General features: G+C 30.6%; 2 long non-coding RNA genes across 2 annotated transcripts; one reads left to right on the top strand and one right to left on the bottom strand.

Annotated features, from left to right (window-relative positions):
* Positions 1-458: 458 nt before the first annotated feature.
* Positions 459-1,947, bottom strand: LOC145610639 (uncharacterized). The gene is made up of 3 exons (XR_014106300.1): positions 1,847-1,947; positions 1,107-1,209; positions 459-973 (listed from the first exon to the last, which is right to left on the bottom strand). It is a non-coding gene; the product is annotated as an uncharacterized LOC145610639 (long non-coding RNA).
* A 3,771-nt stretch (positions 1,948-5,718) lies between these two features.
* Positions 5,719-7,227, top strand: LOC145610633 (uncharacterized). Its single transcript, XR_014106299.1, has 2 exons — positions 5,719-5,850; positions 6,934-7,227. It is a non-coding gene; the product is annotated as an uncharacterized LOC145610633 (long non-coding RNA).
* The last annotated feature ends 778 nt before the right edge of the window (positions 7,228-8,005 follow it).

Below are 8,005 nucleotides of genomic sequence, written 5' to 3'. Positions count from 1 at the left end.
TCACAAAAGAACATTAGTTAGAATGAAAGTAGAATATACTTGTGTTCCATTAATATATGAGATTGATGTGCTTGACATATATATGGGCTTGAAAAAAATGCAAAACAATTCATAATCAGAAAAGAAAATGACTGAAATGATCTTGTGTACAACATAAATATATGACTCCCTCCCTATTTCCTACTCATTTTTTAACAACTAAAGAATAATGTTCCATAAAATTTGTTTAGCGCCTGGTTTTCGTCAATGAGATTTGCCGCCTTCAACCATCAAAATACTTAGCTTGTTGATCACTCTTTTGTATGTAGCTAGGCTTCTGTTGTACCATCTTTTGTTAAGATGAGCTTAGAATATTTCATGGTAAACTCTTCTCCAATAAGTAAGAAGTATTGTTCAATTGTGTTATCTATTTCATCAAGAAACAATAATACCATGAGTACCAGCTGTTATTTCTGCAGATACGTCCACAAATATATATGTATAAGATAGCCAATCCACAAGACCAATACCATGAGTACCAGATAAAAATTAAGTTATTTTTATATATTGACTCTTAATCTTATTGTCACAACATATTTTTTCAGAAATAATGTTTTACAAAACTAAAAAGACTTGTAAAAAATAAACAAAATTATACCAATAAAGAGCAAATTATTGATAAGGGAGATCAGAGCCAAAGTTCCATGAGCTTCATATCCCACCTTTTCCATTGAGGCATCCCACAAGTCATTGACAATTTACTTGTTGACCAAAGAGCATTATCGTGGCAGGGGAAGTTAAAACCAGTCCATATTCACAGTACAAAAAAAAAATCTCACATAATTACACTAATTTTACTCTGAACAAGTATAATAATTTCCATTTCAGTGTTAACCGTGAGGTTTTAGGAGGTTTGAGCATGCTGATCGTCTGAGAATTTCGGCAACCATACTTTCTTCTATTGCTCTTCAGTTCAATCTGCTGATTTAGGAGTCTACCAAATAAAATCACTAAAACAATCAAATTCTATACAAAAACATCAAAATTGAGCCCAAAAAAAAAACGTAATTTTTTTTTTTGAGAAAAAACATAAATAAATTATAAAGGTAATAGAATTAAAATATTACAGGATAAGAGAGGAGGTTTTGTCATGGGACTGAATTCTTCCATATATTTTCATCCTTTTCAAAGAAACATCTCTTTCCAATGCAAATGCTATGTAAGATTAAGCTGTATGAATTGTTGATAAACATCATATTAGGATTATTAGGTGCTATATGGACTGTTGATAAACATCATATTGGGAACTATTATTGTGCTATTTGACACGGAGTATTACATAATAATTGTGTTTTATACGCACCAAGTCCGGTGATTTGTATGGACATCTACTTTGGCACTACTTAATTGTAGAATTGCTAGAATGATTATTGCTTTATTAGCCTCTTCTATTGACTAATCGAATTGGCTGGCAATTACGTTCTTTGTTCTTGGGGAGCCTTCTCTTGGCTATATCTCATGTATCCATATTAGATAACAATGGTAGTCTCCTAATCAAACTCCTTTCTACAATTAATTCGTATCAATTCAATAATTGATCGAGGGTTGTAAAATTCAATCAAACCAAAAGCAAGAGAAAGTGAAAAAAAAACAGAAATTATGGAATTTAAATTGCGATTGCCAATATACTTAAACATCAATTTCAAAATACATGCTACAATTTATTCAGATGCATGTGTATCAGTGTTCTTTGCTACTAAAATTGATGAGAAAAAAAAACGTAGACAATAAACTTAACAAACCTAAATTGTGAACTTGATATTCAATAATTTAAATAAAAAAAATTGAATAAACAAATTTGCCTCACCACATGAACTATTTCAATGGAGGAGAGAAAACTCGCTAAGTGCTTCAATAGAGTACTCACAAGTCACTTCAATAGAGGAGGCAGAGGAGGAAGGAGGAGCGTTTTTTTTTTTTTTTTTTTTTTTTTTTTTTTAAAAAAAAAAAATTGAATGCAAGAGGAGCGTTTAAGAGAAAGAAAAGAGCAAATAATAAAAGGGTAATTAATCTAATATCAATTGAGGGCATATATGTAAAATAACATTTTGAGGATATTATTGTCTTGACACTATTCATAAGAGATTTTTCCCACTTTTTATAAGGTAGGGAAATGCCATAAATTTAGTAATTTATAATCAGAAGTCATACTTTCTAAGTTTTGAATACTATAATTTTTTTTAAAAGGTTTTTATGTATAATAACCCTCTTAATTTTACTTTTTCACGTTGCGTCCCTTCATATAACACTTTCCACACTATAACCCTAAAATATATTTAATTTTCACACGATAACCTTGGCGTTATCCTGCCAATAATAAATTCCGTTAGTGAAGCCCACTTTCCACTTATTAATATTTTTTTATTGATTTGCATGATGAAAAAAAACTTAGGGCCTGTTCTGTTCGGCTTAATTCCCGTTTAGTTTAGTTTAGCTCTGATCAGTTCAGTTCAGTTCTTTTGCTGATTTATTTATTTTATATGATTTAGCTAATGATATTCTTAATGACAATTAGTTTAGGCATGCTTTAGGCCGATATTTTTAAGTTCATCTTTATGTCTAATGATATTGCTAATGATAATTAAAGCCAAATTTCATACTTTTTAGTGTATATTACAACAACAACGACAATAATAATAATAATAATAATAATAATAATAATAATAATAATAATAATAATAATAATAATAATAATAATAATAATAATAATGAAAAATTGACAGGAATATTATGACTGGGGTTGGGTAGTAATTGCTGATTGGTGAAGGGTATTTCTTTTTCAAAATATTAAAATAAATTTTATTAATTTAAAAAAAGTATGAAAAAACTAATCTACCAATTACAAAACGACACATGTCACACATAACCTATTAAACAGGTTACCAACCGGTTTTGTCCTATTTTTGGAAAATGCTTGTCAAAGTACGTTTTATTGGGGGATTATCAAAAGGTGGTTTTTATATTTGGTGGATGGAGAAAAGGTTATAATATTCCTGTCAATTTTTCCTAATAATAATAATAGTAATAATTATTAGTGGATTAATTGTGAACTTCATTTTATTTTTCATAATTATTAGTGGATTAATATCATTACTAATCCACAGTTAAAAATCATTAATCAATAGTCATATATTTCATTTAGTTTATTTTAGTTCAGCCCCAATATGTTCAACCCCAGTCAGTTCAGTTTAATTCAGGTCCAATCATTTCAATTCAATTATTTTCAGTAAATTAGCACAAGACCTTAATTGGTTCTTGTTTTCAAAAAGTGTAAAGTAAATAATAGTGATTTTGTTGTAAAATAAGGGGAAAGATGAGAGATTGAAAGAGAATAAATCTGTGTATATTATTCCATATGATAAGATGTATATATACATACAATATATTAGGGTTTGATTGGATAAGAATATAAACCCTAGATCTTGATTGTTCCGGAAAGATACAAAGGAGGATAATGGATATCCACAAATATTTCATAACACTCCTCCTTGGATGTCCATTATCGAAGACTGTGCCTCATTAAAACCTTACTATGAAAAACCCTATGGGATAAAAACATAGTGAAGGAAAAAGAGTACATTATTCTTCGTAATACGCTCGAGATGTTGCCTCATTAAAAACCTTACCAGGAAAACCCAATTTGGGACAAAACCATGATCAAGGGAAAAAGAGTGCAGCGATTATTTTCTTCCCCTGATGAATACATAACTTGAGATCTTCTAGTGCCGCAACGATGAATCCAATATGTTTGGATATCTTCTCATATGTAGTAAGTAAAGTATCATTCGTTGATCTTCGACTCTCCTAGGCTGAAGTTGCATCTTCAATTCTTCAAGTCTTCACGTGAACATGTGAAGTGTCTTCATTTCACCATACATGTGTTTATCTCTAATATCATTATATCAAATCTCTGTTTAATAGTTGATTTAAAAATTAAACTTATGCGGTTATGACTTCTTCTGGAAGTCGTTAATAATAGAAATTGATAATCATTATTCGATCAAACATTCATTAATAATCATTTGATGACAAAACTTGACATTATTAATGTCGTTCTTCAATTTTATATGAATTATAATATAACATATGCAATTATATACATTAATCATGGTTCTTCTGGACCATAAGAAACAGTCTCACGCATAAGTATCCCGTTTCTTTAGAAGTTTCATAATTAACTACACGATAATTTTTCTACGAATTGAATACAAATAGTAAATCTCACTAACTCTTATATACTCAAACTTCAGGTTGAGATGTCAATGATGTAGTTACATAAAATTTTCAAGAGTTTGATAATTGTAATATTCAAAAATTTGTAGGGCTGGTTATTTAAATATGTCGTATATAAGTTTTTCAGGAACTCTTCTTACATGATTCATAACATGTTATTAAATCGACGTTTTCAATAATTTCATCACAACTATAAGCCCATTGGAATATAAATATTTCTTTGTAATTTTTCTTCAAAGTTACAAATACGCCATACTATACATATTTTGAACAGACATTCACATATGCCACAATTATTGTATAGAACTAATGCATCAATATGAGATATAGAAAACAAAATATATAATGAGTAATGCATCTAACAACTTTCAATATATGCAATGAATAATCCATTAACCTATGACTCACACATGTATATGAACATACATAAGACTCTAAATAATGTAAGACACTACACAGTGTGGATTTTAAAATCCATATTTCATTGGACTTCTGGTCCACGATAAACTTTAATTATTATTGTAATACTCCGTATTTTTATACGTATTTTATTTAAAATATGTATTTTATAAGGGTATTTAAATAATTTTAGTATTTTAATTATGATGTTTTAATTATTCATCCCATGTAAGTTAGGAATATTTTACTAAAGGAAAGTTTGTTTAATTAATTATTTAATAGAAGTTGGGGTTTTATTTTAAGAAATTATGATTTTAACAAGTTTTAGTAGGGAAGGGATTAGGAAAAACTAAAGGAGGAAAGTTTAGGGTAAAAGGGGGTGATAGAGAAGGGGTATAAATATCCCTCTTATGAGGCAATTCAACTTTGCCAGAGTGGAGAAAACCCAAGGTAAACTTCTCTCCTTTTTCTCTTTATTTTCTTCTTTCTTTTTCTTTTTCTCCCTCCTTCCCTTCCCCTTCTTGTTGCGCACCACCACCACCGGTGGGCCGCCGACCACCAGCATCAGCCGGCAGCAGCGACGACCACCGGCGCTGGCAGCAGCCGGCAGTGGCGCCGGCCTGCTGTCGGCAGTCACCTCCTTCGAAAAAAAAAAGTTTTAAAAATCAAATCTTTCTTACCCAAATCTAATCTAGGCTTTAATCTAATTGTAAATTATGAGTTTGGAGATTTAATTTTGATGTTTGGGTATTGTAATTATGTTAATTAATTTTCAGATTTGGTTTTTAATTAAAAAGCCCCAATTTTTGAAACTGTAGGTTCTTGATTCATGAGTTATTGAAGGATTATGATGTATAATGGGGTAGACCTTTGTTTTAAGTGTTTTAAAGCTTAATTACAGCAAGTTTTAATTATAATAAAGTGCTGGAATTTTATGTAGAACACTTAATATTATGTTTCTTGAAGAGATTTTAATTACCCATTAATTGAGACTTAATTTTGGTGTTTTAAATATAATTTCAGCTTACTTTAATTAAATTATGAGGGGTTTTAAAATAGTATATATTGCTGGAAATTTGTTTAGAGTGGATATTAATACTCTATTATGAATTTAATGTGTAGGAGACTTTGAAGTAAGCAATTTCTACTAGTCGTGGCAATTTTAAAATCGTACTCAAGGTACGTACGCGTACTTAGCATATTTTGATGATGTAGAATCATACTAGGCTTTATTTCAATCAATTACAAGTAGTGTCATGCTAAGGTTTATGTATGGAATTGTGAATTAATGGTGTTGGTGATTGAATTGTGAAGCATGAATTATTTGTGATGGTTATGGATTGGAAAATTATATTTTGGGCATGTTGTGTTTGAACCACACTTTTATTTATGGCATGTTAGAAGGCATGATTAATTAAACGACATGTTTAATTATGTTTGGAATATTGAAAAGGAATTTTATTATGGTTCAAATAATTTTTATTGATGCTTTAAGCATGAGGAAGGAGCTATATAAGTGTCTATGTACACAAAGAATAAATTGTATGTTGGTGCCTTTGTGCACTTAAGGTGTTTTTAACACCGAGGGATAGGATTTTTGGCACATTATGCGTTTAAGGTGTCTTTGACACTGAGGTAGAATTAAAAAAGGGTTTAACATTAAATAATATGTGGTCACTAATTATTCAAGAATTAATTTGGTATGTTTGGTTGATTGAATAATTATTGTTGATTGTTTTATGATGATTTGAGAGTCATCACCAAGTCCAATAAAAGGTAAATAACGTAAAGTGAAAGAGATTACGCACCAAAACTCTTGGAACGTATATACCTTGAGTATGAACAATGGGGGGAGTTATGGGGTTTTATATTTAACCATAACTTCTAATGGAGTACAGGACGCTGTACATTCCTTTTTATTTATCATTATGCGCAGGAATTCCGCCACCTTTGAGTGGTTTTGTCGCTGGCACGGTTAGCTCCCGTGTCAGTTAACCTCAATTTATTTGGGGGAGGATAGTTGGAAACCTGTTCGATGCGTAATCAACGCTAAATGAATTATTTAGTGTCTAGTCATTGTGTTTTGTTGGTTGATGTGTGTGCTTGTAAACAGGTGCAATGAGGTAAGTGTGTTGATAGGTGAAAGCATGTTAGTGTGTTTAATTTACGCTTATGTACTCAGCTTTGCTGATTGTGTGTGTTTGTGTGTTTGGCCATGTCTTTACCTTGGCCCTATGATGACCCATTTTTAATGGAGAGTAGTGGAAACAAGTGGAGATAAACTTTTCAGGTATTGAAGCATAATCATGATGGGGCATGAGAGAAGAGTGAATCTTGCTAGCTTTCATTAGGTTACGATGTGTTTTATGCTTTATTTGTTTATGACATATTTTATGTGGACTAACACAAAGGTTTGGTTTTGGAACGGTTTTGAATAAGGGCCTTTAATGGTTCCAAGTTGTAGTTTGATTTTGTTTGACTTTGTTTGTTTGGTTTTAAACTTTACTTTCGTTTGGTTGACCTTTGAGTTGACTTGTTTAAACGGTTTTTAATTTTGAGTCTTCCGCTGTGTATCTTTGATAATTGCCTTAGCCGTTTTCACGGTGGCGGTAATGTCTTAGATATTCCTAAATCGTATTTTAAAGAGTAGAATGGATATTTAAAGGAAAGGAATTTCTAGGGTGTTACAATTATCATTATTGAAATGGACATATATTCTAGATCCCTTATTCACTAGTCCATTATATCATGCATATACATTATTTATCAGTTCCATCATATACCGGTATCATCATATAATTCCTCAAGGCACAATTTTAATTTGCATGCTATTTTGACAATGATATCTGAATACATTTTTCATTGGTACCAACATAATTTTTCTTACATCATAGGCCATCTATTGTAATAATTCAGATATCTACACAACTTCAAAGGTATTTCATACACCTGGTATTAATATACTATTACACTATTAAAAGTGCCAACTGCACTATCTTGCCATATATCACATCTTTATTTTGGAACCGATTATACAATCTACACTTCAGGTGTAGTGATTCAAGTATATACAATTGACAAACTTTATCTCAATGTGCGACATATCTTGATAGCATATGGACGAAAGTTGGCTAGAAAACATTTCAAATTACCATTATTTATATAGGGATCATCAGTTTAATTAATTTTTGCCAAGTTACTCCAATTCTCCCCCTAAGTTGGTAAAATATCTCATATATAGGGGCATCACAGTTCTTCACCAACTTAGTACTTTGCAATAAAATTCATTTCATGGGAGGATCATAATCAACCAAATTTATCTCTCAATATAGTA

Source organism: Chenopodium album, chromosome 3 (assembly GCF_948465745.1).
Source record: "Chenopodium album chromosome 3, dcCheAlbu1.1, whole genome shotgun sequence".
NCBI lineage: Eukaryota > Viridiplantae > Streptophyta > Magnoliopsida > Caryophyllales > Amaranthaceae > Chenopodium > Chenopodium album.
This window is presented reverse-complemented; position numbering and strand designations above follow the sequence as displayed.